Source organism: Strigops habroptila, chromosome 5, assembly GCF_004027225.2.
Source record: "Strigops habroptila isolate Jane chromosome 5, bStrHab1.2.pri, whole genome shotgun sequence".
Lineage (NCBI taxonomy): Eukaryota > Metazoa > Chordata > Aves > Psittaciformes > Psittacidae > Strigops > Strigops habroptila.
The window spans coordinates 41055635-41067888 of NC_044281.2; the positions used below are offsets into that span (position 1 = coordinate 41055635).

The 12254-nt window shown below is 44.7% G+C and overlaps 1 protein-coding gene across 4 annotated transcripts in view; it reads right to left on the reverse strand.

The window, feature by feature from the left end:
* The window catches only part of SGMS1 (sphingomyelin synthase 1), a 100429-nt gene that overhangs the window by 69036 nt on the left and 19139 nt on the right, over nucleotides 1–12254 (reverse strand). Inside the window, exons 1-2 of one of the 4 annotated variants that reach the window (XM_030485750.1) lie at nucleotides 8890–9473; nucleotides 6892–6932 (exon numbers count right to left, since the gene is read on the reverse strand). The exons of 1 other annotated variant lie outside the window; for it this stretch is intronic. The gene's annotated coding sequence lies outside the window, so the exon portion shown is untranslated. Of the gene's footprint in view, nucleotides 1–6891; nucleotides 9474–12254 lie in introns of those variants that run through there. 2 more of the 4 variants (XM_030485751.1, XM_030485756.1) reach the window with 2 other exon arrangements.

Here is a 12254-nt window from a genome sequence, read left to right on the forward strand (position 1 = left end):
TTAGAGCTGCCAGCAGTAGACAAACCACAGAGCCTCGTGGCTGGGAAGCAAATATACTCCTCATCCAACCCTCCAGCTTTCAAGGGAGACAATACCAAGGGGGAGATTTGAAAGAGAACCAACCCCTTTTGCAGGGCTATTTAAATTAACTTTTGGGCAAGAGAAAAACAGATGGTCTCCCTACTCCATTCACATTAGTTAGAAAACTGTGATTCATACATTTCCATTCAAATACTAGTTGGGGGGTGGGGTAGGAAATCAAATTCTGCTTGCTGAAGCAAAACCAAATCCAAATAACTGACTGCCGGGAAGCAAGCAGCCTTCGGCACTGCAATTCTGCTTTCTTGGACTCCTTTTTAGCTATGTTTAGGATTACTTGGAAATTCTTGCCTCATCCTCAAGATTAATCCATCACAGTGCTTCAAGGAGGGTGCCATGAGGCACCCCCTGCTCCAAACACCCACTGTGAACACCCACCAGCCCAGATTCCAGTGGTCAGAAGATTCCTCTCTACTTTTGTCAATCTAGATAAAGTCATGGCACACTGCCAGCAACAGAGCTCCTCAGTAAAAGCCCTGCTATCCTGCCCTGTTTGCTGTAGGATTGTAGTAATAAGAGCTAATGTTTACAAAATGTAAAAGTTATCCATCCCATGAACACCCACTGGCACGTCTTCAGTAAGGAGGAAGGCCCTGCTTCCATGAGTAACTACGCTATTATCTCCTAACAACAGCCACCCTCCCAAACACATCATACTCCCTCTGCTCACAAGCACTCACCCATCCTGCAAAGCTTTATGAAGTCCAAGAAGCCGCCCATCTGCTGAGACCAGCATCAGCATGAACAGCAAGCAAGCCAGCCTGGTGCCCCCCTCCCTGCATCAAGAGGGAAAGCTCCAAATTCTGCGTACCCACTCTTCTAGGAAAGATGGTGTCCCCTGTCATTTCCCCCCACCCCACCCTGATCCAAGAGATGATAATGCATAAACTGGCACTCAAAACATAAACACACATTTTCGATGAGCAAGTCATGAATCAGCATGTGCTGCTGAGCACTACAAGTGCTCCCAAGATCATAGAATCATAGAATCATAGAATCATAGAATCGTAAGGGTTGGAAAGGACCTTAAGATCATCTAGTTCCAACCCCCCTGCCATGGGCAGGGACACCTTGCCCTAAACCATGTGGCTCAAGGCTCTGTCCAACCTGGCCTTGAACACCGCCAGGGATGGAGCATCCACAACCTCCCTGGGCAACCCATTCCAGTGCTTCACCACCCTCACTGTAAAGAACTTCTTCCTTATATCTAATCTAAACTTCCTCTGTTTAAGTTTGAACCCATTACCCCTTGTCCTACCACTACAGTCCCTAAGGAAGAGTCCCTCCCCAGCATCCTTGTAGACCCCCTTCAGATACTGGAAGGCTGCTATGAGGTCACCACGCAGCCTTCTCTTCTCCAGGCTGAACAGCCCCAACTTTCTCAGCCTGTCTTCATATGGGAGGTGCTCCAGCCCTCTTATCATCCTCGTGGCCCTCCTCTGGACTCGCTCCAACAGCTCCATGTCCTTTTTATGTTGAGGACACCAGAACTGTACGCAGTACTCCAAGTGGGGTCTCACAAGAGCAGAGTAGAGGGGCAGGATCACCTCCTTCGACCTGCTGGTCACGCTTCTTTTGATGCAGCCCAGGATACGGTTGGCTTTCTGGGCTGCAAGCGCACACTGCCGGCTCATGTTAAGCTTTTCGTCAACCAACACCCCCAAGTCCTTTTCTGCAGGGCTGCTCTGAATCTCTTCTCTGCCCAGCCTGTAGCAGTGCCTGGGGTTGCCCCGACCCAGGTGTAGGACCTTGCACTTGGCTTGGTTAAACTTCATAAGGTTGGCATCGGCCCACCTCACAAGCGTGTCAAGGTCCCTCTGGATGGCATCCCTTCCCTCCAGCGTATCAACCGAACCACACAGCTTGGTGTCATCGGCAAACTTGCTGAGGGCGCACTCAATCCCACTGTCCATGTCACCGACAAAGATGTTGAACAGGACCGGTCCCAACACCGATCCCTGAGGGACACCACTCGTCACAGGTTTCCAACTGGACATCGAGCCATTTACCACAACTCTTTGCGTGCGGCCATCGAGCCAGTTTTTTATCCACCGAGTGGTCCATCTATCAAATTGATGTCTCTCCAATTTAGAGACAAGGATGTCATGTGGGACAGTGTCGAATGCTTTGCACAAGTCCAGGTAGATGACATCAACTGCTCTGCCGCTGTCCATCAGTTCCGTGGCTCCATCATAGAAGGCCACCAAATTGGTCAGGCAGGATTTCCCCTTAGTGAAGCCATGTTGGCTGTCACCAACCACCTCGTTGTTTTTCATGTGCCTTAGCATGTTTTCCAGGAGAAACTGTTCCAAGATTTTGCCAGGCACAGAGGTGAGACTGACTGGTCTGTAGTTCCCCGGGTCTTCCACCTTCCCCTTCTTGAAAATGGGGGTTATATTACCCTTCTTCCAGTCATTGGGAACTTCACCTGACTGCCAGGATTTTTCGAATATGATGGACAGTGGCTTAGCAACTTCATTCGCCAGCTCCTTCAGTACCCGTGGATGGATTTCATCAGGTCCCATGGACTTGTGCACGTTCAGGTTCTTAAGATGGTCTCGAACCTGATCCTCTCCTACAGTGGGCCTAAGGTCTTCGTTCTCACAGTCCCTGCATTTGCTTTCCAAGACTTGGGTTGTGTGGTCAGAGCATTTGCTGGTGAAGACTGAGGCAAAGAAGTCATTAAGAACCTCAGCCTTCTCCAAATCCATGGTAGCCAGTTCTCCTGATAGCTTCTGGAGAGGGCCTACATTGTCCCTAGCCTGTCTTTTATTTGCTACGTATCTATAGAATCCTTTCCTGTTATCTTTTACATCCCTTGCCAAACTTAATTCTAGCTGGGCCTTAGCTTTCCTAACCTGGTCCCTAGCTTCTCGGGCAATGCTCCTGTATTCTTCCCAGGCCGCCTGTCCTTGCTTCCACCTTCTATAAGCTTCTTTTTTCCCTCTAAGTTTCCTCAGCAGCTCCTTGTCCATCCATGGAGGTCTCCTGGCCCTCCTGCTGCACTTTCTTCTAGTCGGGATGCAACACTCTTGAGCACGTAGCAGGTGATCCTTGAATATCAGCCAGCAGTCTTGGGCCCCCCTGCCCTCTAGGACTGTATCCCATGAAACCTTACTAAGGAGGTTCCTGAAGAGGCCAAAGTCTGCTTTCTTGAAGTCCAGGGCAGTGAGCTTGCTGCACGCTCTTCTCACCGTCCTGAGGATCTCAAACTCAACCATCTCGTGATCACTAGAGCCAAGGCTGCCCTGGAGCGTTACATTTCCAACCAGTCCCTCCCTGTTGGTGAGCACAAGGTCCAGCATGGCACCTCTCCTCGTCGGCTCCTCTACTGCTTGAAAGAGGAAGTTGTCTTCCACACAATCGAGGAACCTCCTGGATTGCTTGTGCCGGGCCGTACCGTCCCTCCAACAGATGTCAGGATGGTTGAAGTCCCCCATGAGGACCAGGGCCTGCGAGCGTGAGGCTGCTCCTATCTGTCTGTAGAGCGCTTCATCCACAGAGTCCTCTTGATCAGGCGGCCTGTAACAGATCCCCACCGTAATGTCCCCCGTTGCTGTTTTCCCTTTGATCCTGACCCACAAACACTCTGTTACCTCATCACCCATCCCCAGACAGAGTTCCATACTCTCTAGCCTATCACTGACATAGATAGCAACGCCCCCTCCCCGTCTGCCTGGCCTGTCTTTTCTAAACAGCCTGTAACCTTCCATTCCAACATTCCAGTCATAGGAGCCATCCCACCATGTTTCTGTGATACCAATGACATCATATTCCCGTAACCTTGCACACATCTCTAATTCCTCTTGCTTGTTCCCCATACTACGGGCGTTTGTATAGAGGCACCTTAGCCGAGCTCCAAATGAAGCCGACTCAATGGCTGGGGGAGCTGGAACATCTCTACATCTCTCCAAGCACTTATTACAGGTGCTGGCAACTGACCAGGAATGTTGGGATGGATCAATGCTCCCCTCCCCCAACACATCTAGTTTAAAGCTTTCCTGACCAGCCTGGCAAGCCTCCTACCAAAACAGCTCTTCCCCTTTTTTGTCAGACCAGCTCCACCAGCCTCCAGTAGATCTGGCCTCCCAAATGGAGCCCCATGTTCTAAATAGCCAAACCCCTGACTATGGCACCAGCTTTCTAACCATTTATTAACCTGCCAAACGCGCCTAGCTTTTTTAAGGTCCTCCCCTTTGCCCTGGAGAATCGATGAAAAAACTATCTGAGCTCCAGAGCCCCTAACCACCTCTCCCAGGGCTCTGTAGTCCTTCTTAATGTCCTCCAGGCAACTGCTGTCTATATCTCTAGCACCCACATGGACGACTAGAAGGGGGTAATAGTCAGCAGGACTTACTAGAGCAGGCAGCCTCTCAGCAACATCCCTGATCCGAGCCCCCGGCAGGCAACACACCTCCCTGGAGACTGGATCAGGCCGGCAGATGAGTGCCTCTGTGCCTTTCAAAGTAGAGTCCCCTACCACTATGACCCTCCGCTTTTTCCTGGAGGCACCAGTAGTGATCCTCTTTACTGGTGCATCAGCAGGGTGCTCATTAGGTGTGGTGGGTGCTTTCTCATTAGCCTCCTGCAGAACCGCGAAGCGCTTCTGGGTGGGGACATCAGATTTAGGAGGAAGCCCCTTGTCGTTAATTGTCTAACTAAGATGTTCGATACTAGCTCTAGACTCTTATTCTCTGGTATAAAGCCATACAGAACCTCTAAGGACACACTTTCTGCCACATACAGAATTATTTCTGAGCCAGTTAGAAAAAAGTTACGCTGACAGCAGAACTGTATGGCAAGGTTTGATAAGAGCTTGCTCTTATCTTTCCTGTGGCACACACAGCACTTCATTATTTTTTAAAAACGCTAGCATTTCTTATATACTTCTCAGAAAATAAAAGGTCCGTCTTACCTAAATCAATTAGCCTGTGTGCCAAACTCCTCCATCCTCTGCTCCTTCCCCCAGAGTTAAGGCCCTTCTGTTTGCACAGCGGTGGCTTCTGCGCTGCTGGACTACAGACTGCCGAGTTCGGGGCCTAGTTTCCTTGAACTGCATGTTAGTATCTTTATGGAAGTGGTTCAGTTTCTGGCGTTGCTAAGCGATACCGAGCCACAACAGCACGAGAGAAGCCCACTTCTATTTTAGCATATAACGTGACAACACTCAGCTCTGTCTGTGATACCACTTGCTCTAACATCCGCAGCGTTTCTTTAATGCAGAAGCACCAGCTGAGAAGCAATTCTGACGGTTTTGATGCCATGAAGATTAATGCCTGAAGTTACTTGCCAGTCTTGTTCTCCCTATCACAAGATGGCTAAAAACTATCAGTCATTGTCAATAGCACCCAAACACCCTCTACAGCATTGCTAGCTAACTCAGAATATATGCACCATTTTATAACACGTCATCTAATAAACTATAACCAGCAAAGCCTCAAGCTTAGGGCAGACTTAGAGCTGAAGCTGCATCTCTGGTGAATGCATTTAAATAAATTACAGCTTGCAGAAACCTGCAGGATTTCCAGAAAGAGCACATTCCTTTTATTAATATTTAAATGTTTTTCAGGTGAATGCTAACATCCTTATCATGCCTGCAGGATTACAAGCGAACCAACCATCTGCATGATTTAGGAGAATATATATCCACATCTAAGGGCAACTTTTTGAAACTTTACAGAAGTAAAAATGTCTTGTCTGTCCATCGGCTGTGCCTGCAAAGCACAGACACAAAGCTTTGGAGTTGAGGATTCTCCTCTACCTCTTTTCCTTTCCACTTAACAGATATATGCAAGCAGCACTGTCGCAAAAGGAGCAAGAGTAGGCTGCTGTCTTACTTTCTTATCCAACATAAGCAGCAAGGATCAGGAATGTCTGCAAAGCCTGGGTTAACCAGCTACCAACTGCTACTTAGAAGTGGCACCTCAACGATTACAGCAGCATTTTCATTTTACACCCTAGAAGAGGAAGGCAGGCATATTTCCACTTTTCACTGGCATGTTTGCTTCTCATTTGCCAGACACACTAAAGTACTTCTCAAAATACACTGGAGAAATTAATCTTAAATAGATCACTTGCACGAACTGGCCAACCCAATACGCTTGTGGATTAAAGAAGACAAATTAATTTATTAAAAGACAACATAAGGGATTTTGAAAGAACGCTTAGCCAATGTCTAAGATGTCATTTTAATCCTTCTCACAGTTAATTTTTTGAACATAGGAAGCCAGTAAAATCTGTGATGCAGTTCTCACACAGAAAACCTCTCCAAAGGCATGCTAATCATGAACTATTTTGCAAATTGCTCCTAATCTACAGTTGTTTGCCTGTGCACACTTCCTGCAGAGACAATAAAATCATGCAGCAATAAGGTAGAGCTCACTCCCAGTGAAAGGGTATTTAAGAAAAGAACGACCTAATTTGTTTTATGTAGGCCTGCAGTAGGGAACCTAAATACTTCCTCCTGCCACCCCAGCTTTTGCTATTGTATTTTAGAGTAACTTCCATTTTACATTTTTGTCTTTAATTGTAAAAAAGCTTAATATTTTTAGCTTCCATTTCTATTTGAGGAAGATTTAGAGATAATTCCCCCCTGCCAGACACACTGCATTTTTAATCAGTGCTTAGTGAAGCACTAAAGGAGGCAGCCCATTTCTTGCATGGAAAGATGGTAGCCAAATGGCTAGCATGGTGCAAACTCATTCCTAGTGTCCCAAAGACCTGAGAAAAACTGTTATCACTGCTGACAGCAACGTAATTATGTGAATTAGCAAGAGTTATTCATGGGATTACCTTTGTGAGTTCTTCCAACACCCCATTGACTGAACAAGGCTCTGTGAAAAAAACAGAGGGGAGGAAGCTCAGAAGACTTCAGCGACAAATGAACAAAACTGTTTGCAACAAGCACGCCTTCTTCACTGTGAAAATTTGCACTTTTAGCACAGAAGTATGTAACTGTGCTCAGTCTCACATTTAAGACACCTGTGTACTTTCTGCACTAGACTGTACAAAGCCATCTTTGATTTTCATTTTATGCTGTAAACAGGGTGAAGTATAATTTGGGGGGGGGAGGGCGGAGGGGAGACTGCATGAGCACCAGTTAAGATGACAAACTTTTGAGGTCTCTTACTAAATAACTACAGGAGAGATAGGAGATATAACAAAGGAGGAAAGCCACTTCCAGTAAGAAATAACCAGATCCAAAACCCCGTTTGCCTGTTGCCTGGATTTATTTTTAGGTCATGTCACCAGAGGTCTAACACATGACTACACAACAAACAGCAATCCCATTAAAAGGAAATGGTCTCTTCCCCTGTTTCTAAAATAGTAATTCCCCTTCTCAGACCTCCTCCCCACCTTGCAGTTCAGCCTTCCAAAAAACACCTTACGGGACACACTGCTCTCCACAAATCTGACCTCAACGTTGCTATCAGTCTCCTTACCACTTAGGGTCCCAACTGCCCAGAGACACTTCGAATCTTTACGCTAGATGAATGCTAAGACACACTGTGAAGTAATTCAGTAGATACCGATATTTTCAACTGTCCCTCCAGGGTGAGATGCTAAAAATTCCCCATATTCACCAGAAAATAATTTGAAGACACATAGCTAAGACGAGTTAACTCTGAACCAAAGCTATTACTAAGTTAGAAAACATTAATAACATGAAACACGCTGCAACTAACTCATAGTTAGGTCATTTTCATGATATTAGCAGTTAGACCTATCTAGATAATTTCCCCTGGTTATAAAAACCCTTGGTCTGATTATTTAGACATGATACTTTCTGAATCATTATTTGGAAGGAAGTTTCCACTACTACATACAGCTCCCATTAGCAGTCCACTTAGTGCACATACACATATGTATCTATTATAAGGACATCCTCGAAAGCCTCAGCTTTGATCATAGTCTCAAGGCATATTGTTATAACATCTTTCTGAATGCAATGCTGTCTGCTGCAATATTCGCTTCTGAAACACATGCTCCTTGCTTACTGGCAAATCCACCACGGACTGCCTCAACTTGTAATCAGTAAACCTACTCATAAAAGTTCACGTGACTCTTCCCGAAAAGCAACTAGAAAATGACAAGCCTTCCCCTCAGCTGGTGACCTTTCATACCAACATACCTTGTGAGCTCATTATGCAAACATGTCATTGATAAGGAACGCAGGGTACAAACCGGGTACAGACCTCACTGCCACTCTTGCAACAGACAGTAACACAAGCAAAGTTTCCTGTCTTCTGCCACCAATAGGAACTACTTCAAATTGCTTACTACACTACTTATTTTTACTGATTAAACTGGTGTTTGGCATCTCACGGATCATCTTCCACTGACTGGTAGCTATTTTGGCTTTACAGGAGCTGGAGGAAAATGGAATGAAAGCAGAGGACTCCACGACAAGCACAGTCTACATGCTTGTGCTAAGGGGATGGAGACAGCAATGGTTCATCTCGACCTGCAAGCAACATCACGTGTCAGAATTCACACTATAAATACATGACTTCACACCCAAAAGCCTTCCTGTCAAGTTATCTACTGACTCGGAAACAAACCACAGCAGTTTAAACTTAGCTCTTCCCATTTTGCAAGCACTTTGAGACAAGAGGCCCTTAGACATATTCCACCTTTGCAAGCATTTTTTAAAAGTAACAACTGATACAAAGCTATTACAAAAAGAGGAATCCAAATAACTGGTTTGTCAAACGGAGGTGCACCCTTCATTGACCAGAGAGTTGAGAAATTGTATTTTTCTTTTTCAGCTTCTAACACGAGAACAATTACTATGTGAGACTTCACTAGCTGGAATATGGTTCCTGCAGAGTAGTGGTGATGACAGCCTGGGAAGAAGCGGGAAGACCAGGATGGATGCTGGTATGCTTACATGCAGATCTCAAAGGGAGGACAGCCAGAATGGCGAGACAAGGTCATTTACAGACTGTGCAGTCTGTAGAAATTAAGGCAAATAAGCAGAGCACAAAACCAGATCTGTTGTGTGTTTTTTTCAGCTCTGGCAGGGTTCAGAGCATTAGTTCAGATTTACTTCTGAAACTTGATACTCACCTGGTGACTGAATGTCTCCTTTGTGCCCTGCATTAAAGGCACACAGCAGCTTACCCTGGCCTTATGGCTCGTCCAAGGAGATGTGGTGCATTGCACAGAGTGCACCGAACTCCAGAAGCTGGGGCACTGCATGGAGTGCTTCGAACTCCAGAAGCATCAGTGGATGTCAATGGTTCTCCTGGGCGAGGAGGTCAGGAGATACTTAGCAGGACAGCTGGAGAAACATGCTGACAAGTTCTATGCCCATTGCTCAAGCTTTTCAAGCAAGCTAAAAACAACCTGCTTCATGAAGCACACTAAAACCTTCACTGGGGCGGGGAAAAAAACAAAAACAAAAAAAAACAAAAACAAAAACAAACAAAAAAAAAAAAAAAACAACAAAAAAAAAAACCCAAAAAAAAACAAACACACAACAAAAAAAATATATAAACAAAAAACCCCAACACCCCCCCCCCAACCCAGTCAAACAAACAAAACAAACAAAAAAACCTAAACACATTCTCCACTCATCTGGCAAATACACTCAGAATGTGCCCAAGCAGCTTTCCCTGTGTTACCTCAGCAGTTAAAGATATTCTGAGTACACAAAAATGTGCTGTTAGCAACAATGACATTTATAAAGGAGGCTTCTTTAAACCTTTTTAAGCTCTTAAAATGTCATTTAGTACTTTGTATGCAGGTCTCTTCTAAACAATTTACGAAATAATTATACTGTTCTCAGAACAACAAACTGCCACATATGCCCACATGGGCAGCCATCCCATTTTAACCTCTGTTTCAATTCACCTTACTGTCTAGGAAAACTCAAAAGAAAGGCTGCGAAATGCAAAACCAGAAAGTATCATTCCCATAGCACCTCTGGGCTGAAGCCAGAATATCCAAGATCAGTGACCACCTTTCACAGAGATTCCCTTCAGTACTGTCATCATACAACTAAAAGTTTGGTATTTGCCTCCACTATTACAACCCTCAAATTCAGTCACCCCAAGCTTCAAGGCTTTTATGTTAACACTATACCCATGCAACAAAAAATAAAAATCAAAGCTGCTTGGCTCCATAAGTTGAATGAACACGTAAGAGCAGCTGAACAGCATGCCCTGTGTCTGACAAGGCTCTGTCTGAGGCTTTGACTACATTCTGCTCCAGGAATCTCTTAAAACTGTACTGAGGCTTAAGGGGACAAATGCTTGGGAAATTTCTCATCTGAATACTCCCTCAGCTTCCCCATCCTCCCACACCAACTTACTTGATCCCTGTTAAACTCTGTGTCCATAACATTATCTAGCAATGAGTCCAAACGCATCCATTGCTGTACAGAGAGGGGACTACCTGCCACTTCCGACTCCTTGGGATTCCAGTTATTGCTGCATCCCATCTCCCACACAGATAGGGTAGAAAGAAATTCTCGTTTCTGGCTTCCAGGCTATTTAGAGATTCAAGCAGGTATGTTCACACTACTACCACCTAACTTCTAAATTGTCACAAGGGTTTTCCTCCCTCAGCTCTGTCTCCTAAACAGATGACAGGTCACAAACCACAGATTGAGGACACTTCTTCTCTGTAATAACAGATGGGAGATGTTTCAGAAAACCTTTACCGTAAAACAACAAATACTAGAAACGTGTCTTTTCTGTGCAAGAAAAATTATGCAAAAACAGACTTCATCTCAATAGGCTCCTTCATGATTCATAAGATGTCATACTAATATTTTCAAGTGGCAGAATAGCTGATATTTACATTCTTTCATAACACATCATCTCTGGTAAAGCATAAGTATCTAAATATCCCAAAAAGCTGATCACTTTGGCCTCTAATGCTGCCAGCAATATTCAACAAATGTCAACAACATACTTCATATTTTCTTTAGTATTTAAACAGCCTACAGAATAAAACGACAGAGCAGCAACTACCCCAGCAGATGACAGAGCTGACCATGGCACTGCCTGAATGACAAACGATAATGCCACTGGCTAACAGCAGGACAATGCACATCTGCTAGTGTCAGTGCTAAACCATACCCACCAGATGCACTTACCAATGCCTTTCTGCCATCACTTGTGGTCTGTTTTTCTGCAGTGGAACCTAATAGGGCTGGCGTTAAGCTAGCACTCTGCAAATACATTTCTAGCTGCTCCAACTTACTGCACAGCAATACTCAGTGGCAATTTTGGTAAGAAAAACTACTGTGAACTGTTCTATAAATAAAAATTAATCTGGTTACAGATGCCAGTAATTTTTCATATTATAAATGGCTTGGAGTGTGATATGCTCATCAAAATTAACATTTAGACATGACACGTTGCTCTATCACATCCCAACCCTGGCCCTCAACTATGTCAGAGGTCCTTGTTCACTCTGCAACGTTCACAATGGCTGCATTCCACTCTGAGGATAAAGGTTGCCTGTAAGTGGTTTACACAGAACATGAAATGCTTTTTTTTTTTTTTTCCAAAAAATATTTTGACTCCAAGAAACATTAAAGGAAAACACAGGTTTCAGCATTAGCACAGTAAAGAACTGCAACTCCTACAGTTATTGCCAGAAACTTTCTTCCTTAAGGCTTTACAGCTATACAAGACGATTTCGCTAAAGCAAAAGTACAAACAAAAAGCAAAGTAGAATGCTCTTAAAAAATGCTAAGGAGGTTCATTATAACATGGTTGAGAACAAGCAGAGGACAAAGCAAGAGTGCCATCTCACTCCTGCTCTCTTTGTTCAGAGCAACCCATTGCATCAGTAGGAAAAATGTGACGTCGCAACGGAGTAATATAAAACTTATGGGGTCTTTCCAAGTAAGCAGGCTATGGAAAACCACTATAAAAGTAAAAGAAGTTTCTCCTGCAGCCTGGTCTGCAATTCAGCTTACAACAGTGACATCCAGCTAGCCAGCAGATCATCTCTTACACTTAAGTCTTACAATAGTCATGCTCGCCTTAAAAACAAAACTCTGCCCAAAGCACATTAGTTAGGCTGTTATTTGAGACAAGAGGAATTAACTACATCGGTCACCAGAGACAAAAGCATGACAGTTGATAGAGGAGATATTCAAACAATCACAATTCAGCACAATTCAATTATCCCAGGGG